At 34.5% G+C, this 9,797-nt stretch overlaps 1 pseudogene; it reads left to right on the top strand.

Annotated features, from left to right (window-relative positions):
- Window positions 1-1,026: 1,026 nt before the first annotated feature.
- On the top strand, window positions 1,027-1,954 carry LOC124235104 (olfactory receptor 4F6-like; annotated as a pseudogene).
- The last annotated feature ends 7,843 nt before the right edge of the window (window positions 1,955-9,797 follow it).

The following is a 9,797-nucleotide window of genomic DNA, read 5'->3' as shown; positions in this document are numbered from 1 at the left end:
TTTCCACAGTGTCTTTTTACTTTTCTTTTTCCAGTGTTTATATTTCCATATAAAGATATCTGTATACACTACTTTATAATTTTTATGTATCTATGTATAATATGACACATTTTTGATTTTAATATTTTGGATACTGTCAATTATTTCTTCCCTAATTTGTTAACATTTAAAGACGTATTTGAAACTTTTTTGAGTTTATATTGAGAGGAGAACATCTGCACATTTCCAAGTTGTATGTCCTGTGCAAACACTATTGGTTGAATAGTTCACCCTGTCCACACTGATGTGATTAGGCTTTTCAGTGGTCTCCCAAGAGGTCAACCTAAGAATTCTCGAGCCCTTTCATTCCATTCTTTACATTGAGGCTTTTGTGACTGTTTGAAAGCAGGAATATGATCAAGTTACTACATAAAATCACCAATAACTTTATATTGCTCTTAGGATATAAAGCAAAGTTCTTATCATGGACACAAGACTCTGTCCTGTCTGGACTATTACTCCAGCCTGATCTCCATCAATCATCCTCTTGCCCCACTGGCCTTCCTGTCTCAGGGTCTTTACACATAGTGTTTTCAAAGTCTGGACTACTCCACTTGCTCTTCAGTAGTAACTCCAGATTTAGCAGAGTCTTAAGAAGCACCACTGTGAGGAGTCACACTGTTCTCTTAGTACTCTATTCTTTTCCTTCCAATTAATTATCAGTGTTGCATCTGTATTTAAAAGTGTTTAATATCTATATCCACTATTAGCCTATAACCTCCCTAAGTCAGGGTAAGTGTTTTACATCAGAACTTGACAGAGTTCCAGGCTTATGGGACATGCTCATTAGGAATATTAGTTATGCTCCTTAAGTGTATTAGCTGAATGTGTAAGTTTTTCAAAATACTTTATGACTGACAGTGAAGACTTTTTCTTCTTGAAGTCAAATTTATTAAAAGCTTAAATCTGTTTCTTTAAATAAGAATTTTTGATAAATTCCTTAGTAGTTACTTTGTTTTTGGTCTTAGCTGTCACCAAAGAAAGCCAATGTATGAAGCAAATTACTCTGAAGTGCCACAACCTGTGTTCATGGGACTATCTCCAGACCAATGTAGCATTTCCTCGCCTTCTCTACAGTATTTTAAGTAACAATTGTTCTGGGAAAACTCCTCATTGTGTTTGCGGTGACCTTTGACCCTCATTTACATTCCCCCATATACTTCCTTTTAGCCAATCTCTCATTTATTGACATGCGTCTTTGTACATTTATGGTTCCTAACATGACTTCTGACCTGAACTCTGGGCACAACACCACATCTTTCCAGGGATATGTCATCCAGATATTTGTCCTTCATGTCCTGAATTAATCTGAGATGGTGCTGCTCATTGCCATGGCCCTGGACCACTATGTGGCCATATGTAAACTCCTCCACTACCTGATTGTCATGAACCCACAGATGTGAATTTTACTTCTGTCTGGTGCCTGGGCTATTGGCCTCGTTCACTCAGTGGCGCAGTTAGCTTTTGCTGTCCATTTGTCTTTTTGTGGTCCTAGTGAGGTAGATTGTTTTTACTATGACCTTGCTTGGTTTATCAAACTTGCTTGGACAGACACCTACAGAATGAGATTCATGGGTTACTGACAACAGTGGGTTCATTTCCACAGGCACCATCTTATGATTATCTTCTGTATCTTCATCCTGGTCACCATATGGAAACATTCTTCAGGTGGTTTGTCTAAGGCCCTTTCTAGTCTGTCAGCTTTCATCACTGTGGTGGTTTCATGTTTGGACCATGCATCTTTACTTATGTGTGGCCATTTCCAACAGTGTCAGTGGATAAGTTCCTTGCCATTTTGGACTTTATGATTACCATCATTCTGAATCCTGCCATTTACACATTTAGGAACAAAGACATGCAGATGGCAATGAGGAGATGGGGTAATCAACTCTTGAATCTGAGAAAGATCTTCTAAATAATTCATGAGAGCACAAATAGTGTGTTCTGTAAGCATGATTGTATGGACAGATATTAAAAGGTTATACTATCTTGAGACAATTTATTGTCTTTAATTCAGAAGCTCAAAAATCTTGGGTAGTTTATTCCATGTTAACGGCCACTGATGTCATTATGTATTTAATTATTTATCTAAGCCTATGTAAAATATTTTAAGATTTTAAAATACTGAGAATTCACTTTTGTATGGCTTTTTTTGACCTGTCTATAGGATCTTGAAAAGTTTTATGATTCCAGCCCACAGTGCTGTATTTGCAGAGCTTCTGGTATATGCTGATATTTTCCTCTGTCACTGGATTGAAAATATTCTTATATAAAGAGAATGATTGGTTCTTATAACAGTTATTTTTGGTGAACAAAACAGGCTTGTTTCTAAGTTGATTGAGGTGTGCTATTGTTTCTTTTCCTTCCTTTACTCTATTACTTAAGTTAATAGATGTACTCAGTTACATTAATGTAATTTTTGAAAGATATCTAATCTAATTCATAAATTAAATCATAAATTAAATATTGTCTGATATTTATATATGCAAAAAATAAAGTGGACAAATAAATACTTAAAAACTTATTAGTATTTTGACTGACATTTTAGCATGTGGTCACTAAGAGAGCAAAATTATGTCCCCTTCTTAACTCTGCTTTTAACTATTTTCTTTAACTGTGTAATGACAGTAAAATGATATGAATGTGGTAGTAACATTCAGCCAAAGAGAGTAGTACTAGGCTGGGATTGAAAAAATGTTAAATTAAAGAACTTAGATGTAATCTTGTCCAACAATGGATCCAGTACAGCACTGGACACCACTCTCTGTTCAAGCATCAAGCCTGAGCTTTTAGACTTGCGGGCAGCTCACAACCACGTAAAACAAAACAATGCCTTTTGGAAAGCATAACTTGTTGAATTTGTATTCTTATATCGAGATGGAATTTGCTTCCTTGCATATATTTTATGTCATATTCCTCATTTTGTAATCTGGAATTAAGCAGAATAAAATATCTTCCATAATGTCTCCCCTTTCATGTTTGAAAATAGAAATGATCCTAGTATATCTTCTACTTTTAAAGTTAGATAGTCCTTCTGAGGCTAACCTATTGAATCTTACAGCTTTTTAGGACAAATTCCCCATTTTACAATTTCACCAGACTTTTCTATTATGAGGCAATAATAATAACGTCTATGTATATAGACAAATTCCCCGAGATGATCCAGATGGTACTATCCTTAAAGAGCACACTGATGACTACCACTCTATTGCTAATTTACTCCACCCTACCCTCCTTTAATTTCTTGCTATTCCTAGAACATGACAGTCATACTTCCACCTGATGGCCTTTGCAGTAGTTGTCCTTCTATCTGGGACATTATTCTCCTAGTTTTCCCTATGTGTAATTCCTTCACTACCTTAAAGTCTTTGTTTAAGTATTACCTTCTCAGTGATACCTTCCCTATGCTGACCATTCAATTTGATACTGCAACCATCCTGAACCCACATACTCACCATCATCTTTCCCTGCCCTACTTTTAACTTTTTTCCATTGCACTGATTAGCTCTAACATGAGAATGTGCTTATTTATTATATTAATGTATAATGAGTATTTTGTCCACCAGCTAGATCCTCAAAGACATGAGTCTTTATTTTGTTCTCTAATTTATCTCTTATAATCTAAACAGTAAAAGAACGTATGTAAGGTGTAATCAGTATCTGTGAAATTAATAAGCAGAATAATTATGCTATATATTTTGGGCAATCAGAGTTCATAAAATATATGTGGCATCCTTTGATGGGTTACATCAGTATTTCTTAGTTTTGCTGTTAAGTTCTGGGTTAGGAGTAGCCTGCAAGAACATCCTTAAGCTCATTTGATAGAATATAGCGACAAATGAGGCAGCATAGAATACATGTAGACATGCCATTTTGTAATAAGCTATTCATGAGTGAGGGTGAAAAAGAAATGGTTGATATCAATCAGTTTTGAAAGCACTGATCTTAGTCAACCAGAAAGATGTAAATGGTAAATCATCACTTAAAGAGCTGATAACGTATGATGTTTTATTCAATTAGGTAGATTCCATGTTAGCATGAAATTGAGTCATACCTCAAAAATAAAAGGTTGGTGAGAAAACGTTAAAATATAATAGATGCAAGTTCTTGCCAAAAATATTTTACTAAGTGTTTTTAGGAGAAAAAAGATACAATATTTCATTGAGTACGACTAAGGAAGTTGGACAAATTTTTTTTTGTGTTTTTTTTTTTGAGGAAGATTAACCCCGAGCTAACTCCTGCCAATCCTCCTCTTTTTTCTGAGGAAGACTGGGCCTGAGCTAACATCCATCCATCTTCCTTTACTTTATGTATGGGACGCCTACCACAACATGACTTTTGCCAACTGGTGCTATGTGCGCACCTGGGATCCAAAGTAGTGAACCCCAGGCCGCCGAGAAGCAGAATGTGCAGACTTCACCACTGTGCAACCCAGCCAGCCCCGGGCAAAGTTTTAAAATACATTTAACCAAGGAGGTGGGAGCTCTGTACAGTGAAAACTATAAAACATTGTTAAAAGAAATTGAAAAAGACACAAATAAATGGCAAAATATCCTGTCCTCATAAATTGCAAGAATTAATATTGTTAAAATGTTCATACTACCCCAATCCATTTATAGATTCAATGCAATCTCCATCAAGTTTCCAATGGTATTTATTCCAAAAAAAAGTCTTAAAATTCCTATGGAACCACAAAAGATTCTAAATAGCCAAAGCAATCCTGAGAATGACCAAGGCTGGAGGCATCACATTTCCTGATTTCAAACTATATTACAAAGCTATAATAATTTAAACAGCTTGGTACTGGAATTAAAAATAAGACACATAGAACAATGGAACAAAGTTAAGAGACCAGAAATAAACCCATGCATATACAGTCAACTAATTTTTGATAAGGAAGCCAAGCGTACTCAAAAGAGAAAAGACAGTCTCTTTAATAAATTGTGCTCGGAAAATTAGATGTTCACATACAAAGAATGAAACTAGACTCCTATTTTACACCACTCATTAAAATTTACTTAAAACGGATTAAAAACTTAAACGTTAGACCTGAAATCTTTAAACTTCTAGGATAAAACATAGGTAAAAATCTCTTTGACTTTGGTCTTGGCAATGATTTTTTGGATAAGACACCAAAAGCACAGAAAACAAACAAGTGGAGCTACGCCAAACTAAAAGACTTCTAGACAGCAAGGAAACAATCAGTAAATTGAAAAAAAAATCTACAGAATGGGAAAAAATATTTTCAAATCATATATTGAATAAGTGGTTAATATCCAAAATACATGAAGAACTCATGCAAGTCAATAGCAAAAAAGCAAGAAATCCAATTAAAAGAATGGGTAGAGAACCTGAATAGACATTTTCCCAAAGAAGGTGTACAAATGGCCAATAGGTATATGAAAAGCCGCTCAACATCACTAATCATCAGGGAAATGCAAATCAAAACCACAATGAAATATGACCTCATAACGTTAGTATGGCTATTATCAAAAACACAAGAGATAACAAATGTTGGTAGGGATGTGGAGAAAAGGGAACTCATACATTGTTGGTAGAAACGTCAATTGGTACCGCCATTATGGAAAACAGGATGACAATTCCTCAAAAAATTAAAAATTGAACTAATGTATGATCCAGCAGTGCTACTCCTGGGTATGTATTCAAAGGAATTGAAATCAGTATCTCAAAGAGATATGTGAACACCCACGCTCATTTCAGCATTATTCACAATAACCAAGATAAGGAAACAATGTAAATGTCCTTTAGCAGATGAATGCATATAGAAGTTGTGGTATATGTCTACAATGGAGTATAATTCTGCCATAAAAAAGAAGGAAATCCTGACATTTGCTACAACATGAATGAATCTGGAGGGTGTTATGCTAAGATTATGCTGAGTGAAATAAGCCAGACATAAAAAGATAAATACTAAATGAAATCAGTTGTGTGTAGAATATTAAAAAAAAGAAAAACAAAAACAAGAGACTATTTCACAGAAATAAAAAAATAGAATAGAATGGTGGTTTCCTGGGGCCAGGGGAGGGGGCAGTGGAGTGATGTAAGTCAAGGGGTACAAATTTTCAGTTATAAGAAGAATAAGTTCTGAGGATCTAATGTGCAGCATGGTAACTATAGTTAATAATATGGTTATTGTACACTTCAAAGTTGCTGAGAGTAGATCTTTAACATTTTCACCACACACACAAAAATGAGTTAACTATGTGAGGTGATAGATGTGTTAATTATCTTGACCTTAGTAGTCATTCCACAATGTATATGTATGTCAAATCATCACATCATACATTTTAAATATATCCAATATATTTGCCAATTATTCCCCAATAAAGTTAGAAAAGAAAAAATCATTTATATCAATGCAGACCCACAGATTTTCATTTTATAATTTGGGTAATGATACAATACTACTTCATTTTCCTGCAAAATTTGTTCCAGCTTTGGCCATTGGGAACCCCTCATTTGGCTCCTATGCCTCTTTGAAATACCCTCATCATTTTCTCTGTGTGTGTGTGTGTGTATGTGTGTGTGTGTGTACATGCACTCATTTTCTGACACATTGAGATGCTCCAGGCTTATCTTCCATCTTTTCTACCCCATTACTAGATTCGGCATTTCTCTAAGCAGCTCTGGTTCCTTTTACTGGAGAATGATATTAGAAACCAACATTTGGGCACTAGGAGTGCTCCTTGCTGCTAGGGAGGCATTTCTTTTAGGATCTTGAAGATGACAGCAAATACATAAATCCATATATCCAAAATTATACTGTCATACGCAATAGTTTCATTTCCCTAAAATTCCCTGTTCTCCACCTCTTCATCCCTCCCATGAATCTTCTGAACCTTTGTAACAACTTATCTTTGCACTGTATACATAGATTTATACTTTTCAGAATGTCATAGAGATGAAATCACACAGTACGTCGCCTTTTTAGATTGACCTTTTTCACTTAACAATATTCATTGAAGATTCCCTCATGTCTTTTGCGACTTGATAGCTTATTTCTTTTTATTAATAAATAATATTCTAATATTCTGTTGCATGGATGAAACATGATTTATTTATACATTCATCGGTTGAAGCACTCTTGGTTGTCTCTAGCTTTTAGTGAATATAAAAAAGCTGCTATAAACATTCACATGCAAGGATGTGGAGAAAAGAGAACTCTTGTACACTGCTGGTGGCAATATAAATTAGTGCAGCCACTATGGAAAACAGTATGAGGATTTCTCAAAAAAATTAAAAATAGAGGTACCATATGATCCAGCTATTTAACTTCTAGGTATTTATCTAAAGAAAATGAAACACTAATTTGAAAGGATGTATGCATCCTATGTTCATTGCAGCATTATTTACAATAGCCAAGACTTGGAAACAACCTAAGTCTCCATCAGTGAATGAATGGATAAAGAAGATGTGGTAGGTGTATATATATACTCTGCTCAGCTTTAAAAAAATTGCCATTTGTGACAATATGTATATGCTTTCAAAGTATTAAGTTACGTGAAATGTCAGACAAAGACAAGTACTGTATGATTTCACTCATATGTAGAGGATAAAACAACAAAACATAGATACACAGAACAGGATGGTGGTTACAAGATGGGAAGGAGAGTGAATGGGGTAAAGGACGTTTATACAGTGGTGAATGGAAACTAGACTTTTGATGGTGAACATGATGTAGTGTATACTGAAGTTGAAATACAATGATGCATAGCTGAAACTTATATGTTATAAATCGATGTTACCTCAATTAAAAATATATTCATATTCAGGTTTTTGTGTGGACATAGTTTTCAACTCAATTTGGTAATACCTAGGAACATAGTTGCTTTATCATGGGATAATACCATCTTTAGGTTTCTACGAAACTACCAAAATACCTTCCAAAGTAATGTCCCGGTCTCCATTCCCACCAGCAATGAATGAGAGTTCTTCTTGCTTTGCATTCTTGCCACTATTTAATGTTGTCATTTTTCTGAGCTTTAGTCATTTTAATAGCTGTGTAGTGGTATCTCATTTGTTTAAATTCGGAATTCCCTAATGACAAATGATCTCAAGCAACATTTAATATGTTTTTGTTGCTGTTTGTATACCTTCTTTGGTGAGGTGTCTTTTGTCCATTTCTCAATTGAGTTTTTTGTTTTCTTTAGTGTTGAGTTTTAAGTGTTCTTTGTATATTCTGGATACAAGTCTTTTATCAGATATATGTTTCGCAAATAATTTCTCCCAGTCCATGGCTTGTCTTTTCATTCCCTTAACACTGTCCTTCACAAAGCAGAAGTTTTTAATTTTTATAAAGTTCCACTTGTCAATTTTTTTCCCATGGATTATGTTTTTGGTTTGTATCTAAAAACTCATTTCCAAACCCAGGGTCACTTATGGTTTCTCCTTGTTAACTTTTAGAAGTTTTAGGGGTTTGAATTTTTCTATTTGCTCCTTTGTCAAAGATGAGTTGACTATATTTTTATGAGTTTATTTTTCTCCCATTTGTTTTAAGCTTAATTTGCTCTTCCCTTTTCACTTTCTAAGGTAGAAGCTTAGATTATTGATTTTAGGTGTTTTTTTCCTTTTCCAATATAGGCATTAAATGCTGTAAATATCTCTCTAAGCACTTCTTTCATAGCATCCCACAAATTTTGATAACTTATATTTTCATTTTCATTTATTTCAAAATATTTTTAATATCATTTGTGACTTTTTCTTTGACTCATGTTATTTAGAAGTGTGTAACTGAATCTTCAAATACTTGGGGATATCTTGGTATCTTTTCATAATTTATTTTTAATTTAATTCCATTGTGATCTGAAAACATACTTTGTGTGATTTCTATTCTTTTAAACTTGTAATGATGTGTTTTATGGCCCAAAATGTCTATCTTGTTGTTCTATGTGAGACTGAAAAGAATGTGTATTGTGGTGGTGTTAGATGAAGTAATCTGCAAATGTTAGATCAAGTTGGTTGATGGTTCTCTGGAGTTCAACTATGTCCTTACTGATTTTCTGCTTGTGGAGTCTATCAATTACTGAAAAGTTTCCAGCAATAATAATGTTTTTGTCTATTTTTCCTTGGAGTTATATCAATTTTGCCTCATGTTTTTCACACTCTGTTGTTAGGTGCATGCACATTAAGGATTTTTATATTTGGCAGAATGAATAATTTCTGTCAGTGTTTTTCTGTGTGAGAATATCCAGAAAAATACCAATGAAACATATAAAAGAACCCAGAAATAGAACCACATAAATATAGTTAACTGATCTTTGATAAAGGAGCAAAGGCAGTACAATGCAGCAAAGCCTTTTCAAGAAATGGTGCTGGGATATACCCACACACAAAAAGTGAACCTAGACACAGACTTTACACCCCTCAAAAAATAACTCAAAATAGATCACAGAACAAAATGTGAAATGCAAAACTATAAAACTTCTAAAAGATGACATAGGAGAAATTCTAGATGATCTTGAGTATGGTGATGGCGTTTTAGCAACAGTACCAAAGCCATAATCTATGAAAAAAATGGATAATCTCAACTTCAGTGAAATTAAAAATTTCTGCTCTAAAAGACTCTGTCAAGGGGCCAGCCTGGTGGCGTAGCAGTTAAGTTTGTGTACTCCACTTTGGCTCCCTGTGGTTCGCTGTTTTGGATCCAGGGTGCGGACTTATTCACTGATTATCAAGCCACACTGTGGCAGGGATCCCACATATAAAGTAGAGGAGGATGGGCATGGATGTTAACTCAG

The sequence above is a fragment of the Equus quagga genome, chromosome 2 (assembly GCF_021613505.1).
Source record: "Equus quagga isolate Etosha38 chromosome 2, UCLA_HA_Equagga_1.0, whole genome shotgun sequence".
Classification (NCBI taxonomy): Eukaryota; Metazoa; Chordata; class Mammalia; order Perissodactyla; family Equidae; genus Equus; species Equus quagga.
This window is presented reverse-complemented; position numbering and strand designations above follow the sequence as displayed.